The 17493-nt window shown below is 46.8% G+C and overlaps 1 protein-coding gene across 1 annotated transcript in view; it reads right to left on the bottom strand.

The window, feature by feature from the left end:
• tmem198ab (transmembrane protein 198ab) overlaps positions 1 to 17493 on the bottom strand; it is a 78472-nt gene that overhangs the window by 38242 nt on the left and 22737 nt on the right. The window contains exon 2 of the mRNA XM_078551403.1: positions 11397 to 11479. The gene's annotated coding sequence lies outside the window, so the exon portion shown is untranslated. The remainder of the gene's footprint in view (positions 1 to 11396; positions 11480 to 17493) is intronic.

The raw sequence follows: 17493 nt of genomic DNA, 5'->3' as shown, positions 1-17493 counted from the left end.
GCTCACATCCCATGAGTGTTGGGGCTTCAGTTTAGCATCTCACCCTGAAAGAAGGTAGTGGGAGCCTCTGTAGTCGCTATTGTTGCTAAACGGCCATCTTTGTGTTCTGTCATGGAGCACAAGTTGAAAGGCATTAAGAACATTGTCCAGAGAACATTGCAGTCTCAATGCAGACTGGTTAAGGTGATTGGCAAAAGAAACAATGGCAACATGGGGAATTTTTATTTGTGCAGCGAGTGCTTAGGGTCAGGTATGCACTGCCTGAGAGTGTGGTGGAGGCAGGTTCAACTGAGGCTTTCAAAAGGGAATTGGATCATTATCTAAAAAGCAAAACATTGCAGGGCTACTACCGAAAAGGTGGGGGAGTGGCATTAGCTGAGTTGCTGTTGCAGAGACTCAGCATGGACACAATGGGCTGAATGGCCTCCTTCTGTGCTATAACCATTTGATGATTCTATGATTAACACACTGGGTGGAATTTTGGCTACGCTCCTGTTGTAATATGCCTTTAAGGGGTATCAGCACGACATCACTAGAAGGGAAATGTGTCACGTGGTCCTGTCTTAGTTTCACTTTTGCTTTGAGAAGAGCACACACACACAGCTCTGATGCCTTCAAGCTTTCTACTAGTGTAAAACCATTCTTGCGTACCTAGCCTTAATAAAGGAACCCACAACGCGTTTACCCCAATCCCCTATGAGTGATTGGTACCTTGTGTCTTATAGAGTAAATAAGCCCAAGGTATTTTTTTATATTCATTCATGGGATGTGGGTGTCGCTGGCTAGGCCAGCATTTATTGCACATCCCTAATTGTCCTTGAGAAGCTGGTGGTGAGCTGCCTTCCTGAACCGCTGCAGTCCCTGTGGTGAGGTATTGTATCATTATAATAACGTGACAGCTCCCATTGTACCGGACGGGGATAAAGGCAGTGAGATCCTCAGCTGCTTTCCAGTTTGTGCCTGCCCTTGCCTGAATCTCCCACCTTCAAACCCCTTCACCTGAATGGGCTGTGCTTATGAGGAAGCTGAATGCATTGAACAACATGGAGACCAGGGAGAGAACATAGGAGCAGGAAGAGGCCATTAGGCCTCTCGAGCCTCTTTTGACCCTCAGTGAGATCATGGCTGATCTGCATCATAACTGCGTCTACCCAACTTGGTTCCGCAACCCTTTATACCCTTATCCAACAAAAATCGCTCAATCTCAGGTTGAGATTTTCAGCATCAGCAGCTTTTTGGGGGAGTGAGTTCCAGGTTCCCGTTCCCCTTTTTGTGTGAAGAAGTGCTTCCTGACGTCACCTCTGAATGGCCTGCCTCGAATTTTAAGATTCTGGATATTCTGCCCCCCGCCACCCCCCCAGCAGAAGGTAGAGTATCCTTTATTCGAAACCCTCGGGATCAATTGCACTTTGGATTCCAATTTGGCTTTCAGATACCGCATATAAACTTACATTACAATAGCCTGAGCCTAGGCTAACTATAGTCTAAAGTAAATAAATTGACTAGAAAAGTAAGATGTATCACTGAATAGTAAATACAGAGGTACCTGTAATAAGTTCCTTTTTGACACCATCATCACAAAAATTGCAACGTCAACGGGGCAGATAAACATCTAGACCTCCCACGATAAATGTCGATGAGGTTCAAAAAAAAAGTACGCCTTTCGGAATTACGGGTAAAGGATACTCGACCTGGATCTACCCGATGAATCATCTTAAACACCTCGATGATATCGCCCCCCCAATCTCCTACAGGCACAGAGCCATATAGCAGGGAGGGAGACCCAGGCCTGACCTGCCTTTGGTAATGAGGTCCAATTATTCTCACTCCGCCTCCCTGCTCTTTCCACAAGGTGCAGCAAGTTTTTCCTTTCCAACTATTTGTCCCGTTTCCTCCTGAAAGTTCACGCAGTGTTTCCAGGACGCCAGCCGCGAGCTGCCTGGATTGTTTTTCATCGTGTAGCCTCCAGTTCTTTTGCCAATTATCTTCAACCCTAAACTCAAGGGAGCGCCAGCCTCGTTTACACAAGCTGCCTTCAGAGTTTAAACCTTTTAGCCCCAGAATCCTTTCAGGGCTACTTCTGATTGACCCATGACTGTGGACACACAATACCCCACCTTCAAACTCTTGGTCAGAATGGGCTGTGTTCATTAAGACGCTGAAGTGTATTTGAACATTGCAAGCCAGTCTGTCCTTGCAAATTAAGAGACAAAGTTCCGCAGGCACAGAATTTGCAGATGTTCTGTTTCACATCCGGCAGCTCTTAGCTTGTAATTATACAGCAGCTTCAGGACTTGGGCAAAGTGTGTCACAGCCACTGAAATACTTTTGAAATGTTGCTACTGTTATGTTGGAAAACACAGCAGCCAATTAGTCTGTAGCAAATTAGGGGACACGGTAGTGCAATGGTAATGTCACTGGGCTAGTAATCCAGAGTTCTAGGCTAATACCCTAGGGACATGGCTTCAATCCCACCACCATAGCAACAGGTAGGATTTAAATTCAATTAATAAAATCTGGAATGTAAAGCTACCCATCAGTAATGGTGACTAGGAAGCTATCACTGATTGTTGGTTCACTAAAAGGAAATCTGCCATCCCTACACAACAATGTAATTGACTCCTAACTGCCCTCTGAAATGGTCTAGTAAGCCACTCAGCTCAAGGGTAATCAGGGATGGACGATAAGTGCTGGCTGAAGCCCAAAAGCAATCTCCCACAAATGGGAATGACCTAATAAACATTGCACAAAACACTGGAGACAACTCCCCTGCTATTCTTTGAATTGTGGCATTGGGAACCTTTTACGTCCGCTCGAGAGAGAGGAGACGGGGTCTCGGGGTTTAACACCTTATCCGAGAGACAGCTTGAACCAGTCGCTCCTCCTTAGCTCAGTGGGTTTCACTCTTGCCTTTGAGTCAGGAAGGCTGTGTGTTTAATTCCAACTCCAGAGACCTGAGCGCACAACCCAGACTGGTGCTCCCAGTGCAGTATTGAGGGAGTGTTACACTGCCAGAGGTGCTGCTTTTCAGGTGAGATGCTAAACCAGGGTCTCATGTGCTGTCGCAGGTGAATGTAAAAGATCTGATGGCCAATATTTTGAAAGAGAACAGGAGTTCTCCCCACTGTGTGTGTGTGGATCAACATTTATCTCTCAATCAGCATCATGAAAAAAACTGATCATCTGGGCATTATCGCATTGCTGTTTGTGGGATCTTGCTGTGCACAAGTTGACAGGCACGCTACAACTTCAAAAAGTACTTCACTGGCTGTAAAATGCTTTTGGACATCCTGAGAGTGTGAACGGTGCTGTGGAAATACAAGTTATTTCTCTCTTAGCACTGAATGGATAGGCTGGGGTCGTTTTCCTTATAGCAGAGAAGGCTGAAGGGGGACCTGACAGAGGTTTCCAAAATTACAAGGGGCATAGATGGGGTAGATAGGAAGAATCCTTTCCCCTTAGCGGAGGGGGTCAATAACCAGGGGGCATTTAAGGAAAGGGGCAGGAGGTTTAGAGAGGATTTGAGAAAAAAATCTTTTCACCCAGAGGGTGGTCAGAATCTGGAACACACTGCCTGAGGGGGTGGTAGAGGCAGGAACCCTCTCACAAGTATTTAGATGAGCGTTTGAAATGCCTTAGCATACAGGGCCTCGGGCCAAGTGCTGGAAAATGGGATTAGAATAGATAGGTGCTTGATGGCCGGCACAGACACGATGGGCCGAAGGTCCTGTTTCTGTGCTGTATAACTCCATGATTCTATAAATGCCCCAAGAGAAGACTGAGGGGGTGACCTGATAAGTTCTTTAAAACTCTTAAAAGCAGTTTGATGGAACAGATGCAGAGAATGTGCTCTCCACTTCTGGGGGAGACTGAAACCAGAGATAATAAAAATAAAATAGTCACTTATAAACTCATTAGGGAATTCAGGAGAAACTTCTTCACCCAGAGAGCTGTGTGACATGGGGGACTCGCTACCGCAGGGAATGGTTGTGGCGAACGGCATCAACACATTTAAGGGGGAGATAGATGTGTCCATGAGGGAGAAGGGAATTGAAGGGTATGCTGATAGGAGGAGATGAAGAGGGGTGGGGGGGAGGCTCATGTGGAGCATTAACACCAGCATGCAGGGCTGAATGGCCTGTTTCTGTGCTATAAATTTGACATAACCCTCTTGGAGCAGCTGTGCGTTAAGGGGTTGTCACCCTGTGAATGAAGAGTCATTGCATTCAGTGAATGAGACAGTCACAATGGATAGGGACATTGCTGCTGGCTTAAATCTTAAGGATGACACATTAACAGTGACAACTATGATTAGGTATAAAGTGAATGACAGCTCGAGACATTTCTTGAGTTAAAAGTGTAGTTAGGCTGATGTAACTAATTGCATTGCACTGTGTGCCTCCCATGAACCTCCCTTACAAGTGCCCAGGAGTGGGAACTGTAGGATTTCTGTGCAGTCTCCGTATGTTCCTGTTTTACACCTGACTCTCAGCCAAGATGAGCTTGTACATGAAATCCCGTTCATAGAGACTTCTGAGCAGATGGAGGTTATTACAATCCCTGAAAGAGCTTTGCAATTAGCCTCTCTCTCACCCCCACTCTTTTCCCATAACCCTGCAAATATTTATTTTTCAAGTATATTTCCCAATTCCCTTTTGAAAGTTCCTGTTGAATCTGCTTCCAATGCCCTTTCAGGCAGTGCATTCTAGGTCACAACAGCTCCCTGTGTAAAAATATCAGTCTTTCAGGCTCTTGTCCCATTCCGGAGAGTTGAGCACAGAAACCTGGGCTGGCACTCCCAGTGTGGTATTGGGGGAGTGCTGCACTGTCGGAGGTGCTGTCTTTCAGATGAAATTTTGAACCAAGTCTCCAACTGCCTCCAGATGGACATAAAAGACCCCATGCCACCATTCTGAAGAACAGCAGGGGAGTTCGCCCCAGTGTCTTGGCCAATCCCTCAACACACATCACTAAAACTGGTTATCTGGTCATTAACACATTGCTGTCTGTGGGAGCTTGCTGTGCACAAATTGGCTGCTGTATTCCCTACATTACAACAGTGACTGCATTTCAAAAAAATAATTCAGTTAGTGTGCAGGTACAGCAAATAATTAAGAAGGCTAATTGAACGCTATCCTTTATTATGAGAGGGACTGAACATAAAAGTAGGGATGTTATGCTTCAGTTGTACAGGGCATCGGTGAGACCACATCTTGAATGCTGTGATAAAAGCAAAATACTGCGGGTGCTGGAAATCTGAAACAAAAACAAAAATACCTGGAAAAGCTCAGCAGGTCTGACAGCATCTGCGGAGAGGAACACAGTTGACGTTTCGGGTCCGTATGACTCTTCCTTAGTTCTGATGAAGAGTCATACGGACTCGAAATGCCAACTGTGTTCCTCTCTGCAGATGCTGTCAGACCTGCTGAGTTTTTCCAGGTATTTTTGTTTTTGTTCTTGAATACTGTGTGCAGTTTTGGTCGCCTTATTTAAGGAAGGATGTAAATGCTTTGGAGGCGGTTCAGAGGAGGTTTACTAGGTTGATACCTGGAATGAGCGGGTTGTCTTATGAGGAAAGGTTGGACAGACTGGGCTTGTTTCCACTGGAGTTTAGAAGAGTGAGGGGTGATTTGATTGAAGTATACAAGATCCAGAATGGCCTTGACAAGGTGGATGTGGAAAGGTGAGTCCTGAACTAGGGGGCACTGTTTTAAAATTAGGGGTCGCCCTTATAAGACAGAGATGAGGAGAAATTTTTTCTCTCAGAGGGTTGTGTGACTTTGGAACTCTCTGCCTCAGAAGGCGGTGGAGGTGGGGTCATTGAATATTTTGAAGGCAGAGGTGGATGGATTCTTGTTAGGCAAGGGAATCAAAGGTTATTGTGGGTATACGGAAACGTGGAAATTGAAACACAAACAGATCAGCCATGATCTTATTGAATGTCGGAGCAGGCTCGAGGGGCCGAATGGCCTACTTTTGCTCCTTTTCACATTTCTGTATGTTCGCATTGGCTGTAAAATGCTTTGGGATGTCCTGAGAGTGTGAAAGGTGCTATAGAAATGCAAGTCTTTCTTCTTTGTACTGAGTCACTACATTTTTTAATTGAAGTTATTTTTGTAATTGTGCTAATGACTCTTTGAGGGTTTATTGTACATCTTTGTTTTTGGGATGTGAGCTATCCTTGCAAGTCTGCATTCTTTACCCACCCCTATAGAAGTGAACCTTCCCCTTAAAAGGCTCCAGTTATCATGCGTTGGTGCTCCCGTGAGGTGATTATACCTCCTTGTGTTGCAAAAGCTCTTTGACTGGGTAAGGAAAGAGTAAGAATTTATAATGATTTATGAGTGGACCTCTCTTGCCTTTGAGTTGGAGGATGCGGTAGAGATTTGCAAGAGACCTTCCCAAGATGAGGACATTAGGACTAGGTGACCAATCGTTTGGTCAAACAGGTAGGTTTTTAAGGACTGTCTTAAAAGGAGGAGTGAGAGCGAGAGAGAGAGAGAGAGAGGCAGAGAGATTTAGGGAGGGAATTCCAACGCTTAGGACCCAGACAGCTGAAGGCACAGCCACTAATGATGATGCGATGAAAATCGGGGATCTGCAATAGCTCAGAATTTGAGGAGCACAGAGATTTTGGAATTTTGTAGGAGTTTACAGAGATAGGGAACAGCAAGGCCATGGAGGGATTTTTTAACAAGGGAATTTTAAAATAAGAGATATTCAGGGATCAGGAGTCAGTGTAGGTCACCAAGTACAGCAGGCGATGGGCGAGAGGGACAAAGTGCCAGAGTAGGTGTGTGGCCAGTGCCACGGTCTGTTCTCCCTGAAAAATGAGTTATCCTGCCAATAACTGGCCAGAACACTGGTGAATTAGTCTCCTCTTCCTGAGCTGGATTCACACAGAACTCGTAAAACTCATCACACCCTACAACACACACAGCCCCGATCACACAAATCCCCTCACAACACCTCCCACACGACTGTCAGAATGTCTTTCCTCTTCCAGCTCAAAACACAGTAGGTTACAATTAGCACTTCAATAGTCTCAGTGTAATTAATGTTTTGTTTTGCAGATGTGGTGAGATTGGGAGCCCCTCAACACTCAAATACCTACCCTGAAATCATGCGCTAATTCATTTTTAAACAGCCTCAGAGCCACTTAAAGCAACACTGCCCTGACTCTGTTACATGTATGGGCCGGGTAGGACATCCGACCAGGAAAATAAGTGTTGAAACAATTGTAGGTAAACCCACAGACATTTTTAAGATGGGATAAAAACAAAAAGCTAAAAGCTACTGCGGATGCTGGAAATCCAAAACAAAAACAGAATTACCTGATTTCTTCTCCACCGATGCTGCCAGACTTGCTGAGTTTTTCCAGGTAATTCTGTTTTTGTTCAAGATGGGATGTTGGGTGTTGCTGGCAAGGCCAACATTTTTTGCTTACCCCTAATTGCCCTTGAACTAAGTGACTTGCTAGGCTATTAAGAGTCACATTGCTGGTCTGGGATCACATCAGGATGTAAGATTTTCCTCCCAGACGAGTTTGTTTACAAATTTCAGATTTATTGAATTTAAGTTCCACCAGCTGCAGTGGGATTATGAACCCATGTCCCCAGAGCATTAACCTGAATCGCTAGTCCAGTGACATGACCGCTATACCACCATCTCCCCAGTTCACTGTATGTCCGCATTTACTCTCATTCTGCAGAGTTGCAATTGCAAGAAAGACAGAAACACAGAAAGACAGAAACAAAAACAAAAATACCTGGAAAAACTCAACGGGTCTGACAGCGTCTGCGGAGAGGAACACAGTTAACGTTTCGAGTCCGAATGACTCTTCATCAGAACTAAGGAAAAATGGAAAAGAGGTGAAATGTAAACTGGTTTAAGGGAGGATGGGACAGGTAGAGCTGGATAGAGGGCCAGGGATAGGTGGAGATTGCCAAAAGATGTCATAGACAAAAGGCCAAAGAGGTGTTGACGGTGGTGATATTAGCTAAGGAATGTGCTAATGGTGACATTAAGGGTAGAAAGCAGGACGAGCAAGGTACAGATAGCCCTAGTGGGGGTGGGGTGAAAGAGTTCATGATCTAAAGTTGTTGAACTCAATATTCAGTTCTGAAGGCTGTAAAGTACCTAGTCAGAAGATGAGCCTTCTGGACTGACTATTGATTTCAACAACTTTACATCATGAACTCTCTCCTCCATCCCCACCCCCTTTTCCGATCCTCCTTTTTCCAATAATTTATATAGATTTTTCTTTTCCCACCTATTTCCATTATTTTTAAATGTATTTCCATCCATTGTTTTGTCTCTACCTTTTAGCCTATTTCAATTCCCCTCCACCCCACCCCCACTAGGGCTATCTGTACCTTGCTCATCCTGCTTTCTACCCTTAATGTCCCCATTAGCACATTCCTTAGCTAATATCACCACCGTCACCACCTCTTTGTCCTTTTGCCTGTGACATCTTTTGGCAATCTCCGCCTATCACTGGTCCTCTATCCAGCTATACCTGTCCCACCCCCCTTAAACCAGCTTATATTTCACCTCTTTTCTATTTTTCCTTAGTTCTGATGAAGAGTCATTCGCATCGAAACATTAACTGTATTCCTCTCCGCAGATGCTGTCAGACCTGCTGAGTTTTTCCAGGTATTTTTGTTTTAATTTCCAGCATCCGCAGTATTTTGCTTTTATCTATAGACAGAGAACAAACTTGCATTGCGTAGCTCTCTCATCTCCCAGCCAGAAGGTTGTGGTTTCAAATCCTCGCCCCAGAGACTTGAGGACAAAGGTCAAGACTAGTGCCAGTGCAGTACTGAGGGAGGACAGATGACTAAAGGTTGGTCAAAGAAGGATGTTTTAAGGAAAATCTTAGGAGGCAAGAAAGATGGAGAGGTTTAGGGGGGGATTTCCAGAGCTTAGAGACCACATATTCCTCACCCTCCCTCTCCCCTTCTTTGAACTTGGATATAGTAACCTAATAGCCATGGTACAAAGTCTTGTAACATAGAGGAATTGAGTTCATAACAAATTGGGAAAATGGATTAATTGGAGAGTTGTGGGCGAGTAACATAGTAAGTACTGAGCGTAGAAGCAACTCCAGAGTGGCCTTGATCACCTGAGGGATGGGAGGAGTCAGAGAGGAGCTTCCCAGCTCTTCTGTTCCTCAAAATTGGCCTGGGCTTTTAATAAGTCTTTTCATCTCTCTCAGGAGTACACATGGTCCTAGGTTGAGTGGAGACCATGTATATATTGTGACACACAACCTATCCACCATCTACAAGGCACAAGTCAGGAGTGTGGTGGAATACTCTCCACTTGCCTGCGTGAGTGCAGCTCCCACAACACTCAAGAAGCTCGACACCATCCAGGACAAAGCAGCCCCACTTGATTGGCACCACACCCACAAACATTCACTCCCTCCGCTACCGATGCACAGTAGCAACAGTGTGTACCATCTAAAGGTACACTGCAGCACTCATCAAAGCTCCTTCGACAGCACCTTCCAAACCCATGACCACTACCATCTATAAGGACAAGGGCAGCAGATAGATGGGAACACCACCACCTGCAAGTTCCCCTCCAAGTCACTTACCATCCTGACTTGGAAATATATCGCCGTTCCTTCACTGTCGCTGGGTCAAAATCCTGGAATCCCCCTCCCTAACAGCACTCTGGGTGTACCTACACCACATAGACTGCAGCGGTTCAAGAAGGCAGCTCACCACCACCTTCTCAAGGGGCAATTAGGGATGGGCAATAAATGCTAGCCAGCAACGCCCACATCCCGTGTAAAGAGTATAAAAAAAACGCAAGCCATCACAGTGCAGGTGTGGGATAGAATGGTTGGATCTTTTAGCTCTCCACCATTGTTTCTACGTTAACAATTGTGCTAAAATCCCAACTGTTTCATCACAGTCCTTCAGGGAGAGAGAAACCTGCCATCTCTACCTGCGGGACACAAGTCTCTTACCACACGGTGACCCCCTAATGCCCTCAAGACGACTAGGGCAGGGCAACAAATGCTGCTCTTGCCAGCGTCTCTCACATCTGGACGGCAAATAAATCAGTAAAACAAATATGATTATGCAAAACGCCTCCCTGAAGTAATAATTCAAGCTGAGAGAACGGTTTATTGGCGAGTCATAAATTAATTTTGGATGTCAGCTATAATGATCTGGAACGCGTTGCCTGAAAGGATGGTGGAATGAGGTTCATTAGTAATTCTCAGAAGGGAATTGGATAAATGCTTGAAGGAGAAAAATTTGCACAGCGATGGGGAGAGAGGTCGGGGCTTTTTCAAGAGGGCCGGCAAAAGCACAAAGGGCCGAATGGTCCTTTTCTGCGAAGATTCTATGGGCAGGATTTTCGGGGCATCGGGTGGGCACGGTGGGCGGGCCCGGGAGAGGCTGGGAAAGGGTCCATCGCCTGCCAGGGATCGGCCCCCCTTGACCGGGATCTCATGCTGGCTGGCTGGCCAATTAACGGCCACCCAGCGTGAAACGCGCGCTGAAAGGCCCAGCGCTGTCGGGGTGGTTGGGGAGGGGTGGGGGGGGGAGTGGTGGGGAGGGGGGGCGGGGTTGGGTGGAGGAGGGCGAGCTCTGAAGTCAGCTTGGCCCGCGGTGGGGGAGCCGTGCGATGGAAGCTTCCTGAAGGCCGAGAGATGCCCCGTGGATGAGGTTTCCTCAAAAACGCAAAGGCCGCCCGACCGATTCGCCCGCCCGCCAACCGTAAGGTTGGACGGGCAGCGAAAAATCTCTCTCAGTTAACGCTTTAACGGGCCTTAATATGGCCTCCTCATTGTTGGCGGGAGCGCTGCCGACTCTGGCGCTAGCCCGCCGACCGAAATATCGCGTGAGTGTGCGACGGCGCCGGGACGCTCGCCCGACATCATCGCGCGCTATTTTACGCCCGATCGGTTCGGGGGGCGAGGCCCACCCACCCACCCACGGGACGTCAAATTCTGCCCTATGATTCTTTGTCACGTATTGTACAAAAAAAAAACCATCGGGCCCCTTTTTGCTGAGCGGCTCGATCTAGATCTGCCGAGGATCTTCCGGAGCGTTCGGCAAAGCGTGTGAGCCGGTTTGAACGTTGTTCACCCGGGCCACCCCATCACCTGGGATTTCGGCACACGCTCTCTTTGGGAAACCCGGCGACTATCTAAACGCGTTGCCGCGAAAGAATGACCCGGCAGCAAAGACGACCAGCTCTGCCTCCCATTCCCTGGCGCGCGGCCGCCCGCCAGGGCTAAGCTCACTCAGCAGTTTTTCCTCCTTTCCCTTATTCCCCCGTCAGACGGCCCAATCCCTGAGGTGATTCGAGGACACGCAGCCCGGTTCTAAAATTCCGGCACTGGGACTCTGGCAGAAAACAAAGGAACAACTCACCGACAACTTGTCTTCTGTCTCCACTTAGATCGTCAGCCTCCAAGGCTCTATCTCCCATTGGTGCCTGGCGTAGGAAACCGTTCCTGTTGAAGAGAAGAGGGTCGAACAGTAAAAACACAACGTCACCCTGCACGTCGCCCAGCTCAGTCCTAAACTTGCCGCTCGCTAGGTTGTGTCAGCTGTGGCTCAGTGGGTCGCACTCCTTGCTCTGAGGTGGAAGGTTGTGAGTTCAAGTTCCACTCCAGAGATGTGAGCCCAAAAAATGTGGACTGACATTCTCAGTGCCGGTACTGAGGGAGTGCTGCACTGCCACAGGTGCTATCTCTTGGATGGAGATGTCCTGCCTGCCGTCTTAGGTAGATATAAAAGATCCTACAGCCACTGTTTTGAAGAAGAGCAGAGAAGGCCTCCCTGGTGTGCTGGGCCAATACTTATCCCTCCATCGGCAGGATCAAAAGCCGCTCATTGTCACATTGCTGTTTGTGGGATCTTGCTGTGCATAAATTCTCTGCTGTGTTTTCTACATTACAACAGTGACTACACTTGATTAAAAAAGTACTTCACAGAATCACAGTGCATAAGAGGCTCTTCGGCCCATCGAGTCTGCACCGACACGTGAGAACCACCTGACCTACCTACCTAATCCCATTTACCAGCACTTGGCCCATAGCCTTGAATGTTATGATGTGCCAAGTGCTCATCCAGGTACTTTTTAAAGGATGTGAGGCAACCCACCTCCACCACCCTCCCAGGCAGCGCATTCCAGACTGTCACCACCCTCTGGGTAAAAAGGTTTTTCCTCACATCCCCCCCTAAACCTCCTGCCCATCACCTTGAACTTATGTCCCCTCATGACTGACCCTTCAACTAAGGGGAACAGCTGCTCCTTATCCACCCTGTCCATGCCCCTCATAATCTTGTACACCTCGATTAAGTCGCCCCTCAGTCTTCTCTGCTCCAACGAAAACAACCCAAGTCTATCCAAGCTCTCTTCATAACTTAAATGTTTCATCCCAGGCAACATCCTGGCGAATCTCCTCTGCACCCCCTCCAGTGCAATCACATCCTTCCTGTAAAGTGCTTTGGGCCATCCTGAGGTTGTCAAAGGCACTACAGAAATAGGGTTGTTTCTTTCTTTTGGTCCTGCCTGCCCCGCCCACAGTACTTGCTTCAAACCCCTAACCTTAAAACATCTCCAACCTTTGCCAGTTCTAATGAAAGGTTAATGGCTTGGGTCTGAAACAAGGGACATGGGGATAGAGCGAGAGAGTGGAGTTCAGGTCGTCGATCAGCCATGATCTCATTGAATGGTGGAGCAGGGTGGGGGATGGTGGCATAGGGGTGATGTCACTGGACCAGTAACACGGCGGCCCAGGCTAATGCCCTGGGGACACGGGCTCAAATCCCACCCCGGCAGCTGGTGGAATTTAAATTCAATTAATAGCTCTGGAATATAAAGCTAGTCTCAGTAATGGTGACCATGAAACATCATTGATTGTTGTAAAAACCCATCCGATTCACTAATGCCCTTAAGGGAAGGAAATCTGCCGTCCTTACCCAGTCTGGCCTACACGTGACTCCAGACCCACAGCAACTCTTAACTGCCCCGTGAAATGGCCTAGCAAGGTCAGTTCAGGGGCAATTAAGGATGGGCAACCAATGCTGGACTTGCCAGTGACACCCACATCCCATTGAAGAAAAAAGACAGAGAAAATCTTGAAGGGCCTAATAGCCTGCACCTGGTTAACTCTGCCTCCCTCTCTCTCCTCAGATGCTGCCAGACCTGCTGAGTATTTCCAAAACTTCCTGTCTTTATTTCAGATTTCCAGCAACCACAGCGTTGTGCTTTGACCTGAGTCTGAGTCTAACCTTTGCAATATCTGTCCGCTATGATTCAAATGATCAGGAGAATTTTAATCCAATGAATTACTCACAAAACTCTGCTCATTCCCATGCAGCAGCTCCAGATGTAATCGGGGAAGTCAAGAAGCCATATACTTAGGTAAAAGCAAAATACTGCAGATGCTGGAAATCTGAAACAAAAATAGAAAATGCTGGAAAAACTCAGCAGGTCTGACAGCATCTGTGGAGAGAGAAACAGAGTTAACGTTTCGAGTCCATATGACTTCTTCAGAGCTAAAGAGAAGTAGAAATGTGATGAAATATATACTGTTTAAGGGGTGGCGGAGCAGGTGAAGCTGGATAGAGGGTCAGCGATAGGCAGGGGCAAAGGAGAGATTGACAAAGATGTCATGAACAAAAGGACAAAGGGAGTGTTAATGGTAGTGGTAAGGGCTAAAGGAGGTGCAGATAGTGGCAAAGGTGAGAAAGCAGAATGTGATAATAGCCATTACTGAAATTACTCTTGTTCTCACCCTTGTTCTGCTGTGATCACATTCTGATCTCTCACCTTTGCCACTATCTGCACCTCTTTTAGCTACTACTGTAATAACTCCTAAAATTCCTAATTAACCTGACCCCTAGTTATATTCCCTTTAAGGCAATGGTCCAAAATAGATTTTTGATTTAAAACAAACTCAGCTAGTTAACTCAATACCCTGGACAGTGGAATTCCAAATGGCCTTTCTCCAACTTCAGATTTGTTAGACAGCTGACTTATTCACAAGTGCTGGAGGCTTCCTTAAGGCTATTTCAGACACTCCCGTTGGATCTTACATGACCTTCTGACACCATAGCCTTTCATTCTCCTTCATATATGTTTCTCTCTTTTTAATATGTAAATTCTATTGTTCCACATGTCTTTGGATCTGTGTCTTCCTCATAATATAAAAATATTCATGTTGCCAATATATATTGTCAGTAACATATGGGAAAAATAAACACATTCCTTAGCCTTGCTCATCTGGCTAATTGTATACAGACTGAGATCCCTTTGAAATCTGAATCTCCCTTCATTTATCTAAAGATGCAAACCTCCCACACCTTACATGCTAATCCAGCATCCATATTTACTCATTAGCATGTCAAGCACCTAGCTTCTTTTGATGATTTCAAGCTTGCAGTCTACTTGACTACAAAATGTAATTAAATCACACACAGACCCAACTATACTTACCCCCATAAACCTACTCCAAAATAAGCCAGAAAAACTTAATGAAAAAAATATGTTAGTTTCATGACACCATGTGCAGCAAGACCTGGTCAATATCCAGGCTTGGGCTGCTAAGTAGAAAGTAACGTTCGTGTCACACAAGTGTCAGGCAATGACCACCTCCAACAAGAGAGAATCTAACCATCTCCCCATGACATTCAATGGCATTACCATCATTGTATCCCCCACTGTCAACATCCCAGGGGTTAACATTGACCAGAAACTGAACTGGACTAGCCATATAAACATGAACCCCTTACTCTTGTACTCTATGCCCCTATTAATAATGCCGAGGGTACTGTATGCTTTATTAATCGATCTATCAACCTGTCCTGCCACCTTCAATGATTTATGCACATATACACCCAGGTTCCTCTGCTCCTGCGCCCCCTTTTGGAGTTGTATCCTTTAGTTTATATTGTCTCTCCATGTTCTTCCTACTAAAATGAATCACTTCACACTTCTTTGCATTGAACTTCATCTGCCGCCTGTCCGCCCATTCCAGCAACCTGTCTATGTCCTTTTGAAGCCCTACACTACCCTCCTCACAGTTCACAATGCCTCCAAGTTTTGTATCATCTGTAAACTTTGAAATTGTGGCCTGTACACCAAGATCTTTTTCATTAATGTATATAAATATATATTTTTATATGTATATAAATTTGAAGATTTTTTGAATTCATCCATGGGATGTGGGCTTCACTGGCTGGGCCAGCATTTGTTGCCCATCCCTAGTTGCCCTTGAGAAGGTGGTGGTGAGCTGCCTGCTTGAACCGCTGCAGTCCATGTGGTGTAGGTACACCCACAGTGCTGTTAGGGAGGGAGTTCCAGGATTGTGACCCAGCGACAGTGAAGGAACGGTGTCAGATTGGTGAGTGACTCGGAGGGGAACGTCCGGGTGGGTAGTGTTGCCATGGGCTGGATTTTCAGCTCAGCTTGCAGGCTGCACGCCCGACAGGCACGAGTGTGAAATAGTGCGCAAAGACATCGGGCGAGCGTCCCAACGTCACCGCATGCCCGTGCGATATTCCAGCCACCAGATGTGCACGGGAGTCGGCATCACGCCCACCGACAATTAAGAGGCTGTTAAGCCCATTAGTGAATTAATGAAAGTGAATTTTTCCCTACGGTGGGCGGGTGGACGAATAGGCCAAGCGGCCTTTGGATTTTTCAGGAAACCTCATCCACGGACAGGATGAGGGTCCCGACGTTAATTAAAAATAAAATAAAAATTTTTATATCTCCTTTTTAACCTGTCCCTCCTCACGTGACAGAGTCACATAAGGGGACATGTTTACCTTAATTTTAAAACCTTTATTTTTAATGTAAGAAATCTTCAGCTCTGTGCCTTCAGTGAGCACACCCGCACACATGCACTGACTTCCGCACGCGCCCTCGTTCCCACCACCCAGGCAGCGCTGAGCGTTTCAGCACAGATTCACGGCTGGGGCCCTATCACGGGCAGCGGACCATCGCGCAGCCACTCCCGGCCGATGAGGTGAAAATCCGCCCCCCCATGTGTCTGCTGCCCTTTTGTCCTTCTAGATGGTAGTAAATCCTCCTCCTCCAGTGAGTTGTTTAATTGTCCACCACCACCACCCAATGACTGGATGTGGCAGGACTGCAGAGCTTAGATCTGTGCATTGGTTGTGGAATCGCTTAGCTCTGTCTATCACTTGCTGCTTATGCTGCTTGGCACACAAGTAGTCCAGTGTTGTAGCTTCACCGGGTTGACACCTCATTTTTAGGTATGCCTGGTTCTGTTCCTGCCATGCCCTCCTGCACTCTTCATTGAACCAGGGTCGATCCCCTGGCTTGATGGGAGATATGCTAGGCAATGAAGTTACAGTTTGTGTACAACTCTGCTGTTGCCCCACAGCGCCTCATGGATGCCCAGTCTTGAGTTGCTACATCTGTTCGAAATCTATCTCATTTAGCACAGTGGTAGTGACACACAACACGATGGAGAGCATCCTCAAAGTGAGGACGGGACTTCGTCTCTACAAGGACTGTGCAGTGGTCACGCCTACCAATACTGTCATGGACAGATGCACCAGCAGCAGGTGAGTTGGTAAGGATGAGGTCAAGTTGGTTCCCTCACCACCTGCACGCAGACCCAGTCTAGCAGCTATGGGACTCAGCCAGCAGTGATGCTACTGAGCCACTCTTGGTGTTGGACATTAAAGTCCCCCACCCAGAGTACATTCGCTGCCCTTGCCATCCTCAATACTTCCTCAAGTGGTCAAAGGCCAGTGGGGAATGTGGGAGCATTGCATGGTAACCAGCAAGAGGTTTTCTTGCCCATGTTTGGGCCAATGCCATGAGACTTTCTGGGGATCCAGTGTCAATGTTGAGGACTCCCAGGGCAACTCCCTCCCAACTGTAACCCATCTCTAAAACAAAAACAGAATTACCTGGAAAAACTCAGCAGGTCTGGCAGCATCGGCGGAGAAGAAAAGAGTTGATGTTTTGAGTCCTCATGACCCATCAGCAGAAGGGTCATGAGGACTCGAAATGTCAACTCTTTTCTTCTCTGCCGATGCTGCCAGACCTGTTGAGTTTTTCCAGGTAATTCTGTTTTTGTTTTGGATTTCCAGCATCCGCAGTAGTTTTTTGTTTGTAACCCATCTCTGTTGGGTCTGTCCTGCTGGTGGGACAGGACATACCCAGTTTTTTATTGATTGAATTCATATTCCACCATCTGCTGTGGCAGGATTGGAACCAGGTTCCCCAGAGTATTACCCTGGGTCTCTGGATTACTAGTCCAGCAACAATACCACGACGCCATCACCTCCCCCGGGAATTGAAATGTCACAGACTGAAGAATTTCCGATGTCGTGTCAGAAAGAGTCTGTTACCAATTGTTAAATATGAGATTAAATGAAAGCAGACAGAGCTGGAGTCCCTGAAACACCCAGAGCGAGTCCTGTCATCAGAGCCTCTGTAAATGACACTCGAGGGTTTCAATTACTGCTCTACTTAACA

The sequence above is a fragment of the Cetorhinus maximus genome, chromosome 11 (genome assembly GCF_964194155.1).
Source record: "Cetorhinus maximus chromosome 11, sCetMax3.hap1.1, whole genome shotgun sequence".
Classification (NCBI taxonomy): Eukaryota; Metazoa; Chordata; class Chondrichthyes; order Lamniformes; family Cetorhinidae; genus Cetorhinus; species Cetorhinus maximus.
Note: the sequence above shows the minus strand (reverse complement) of the source record. Positions and strands in the feature narration are given on the sequence as shown.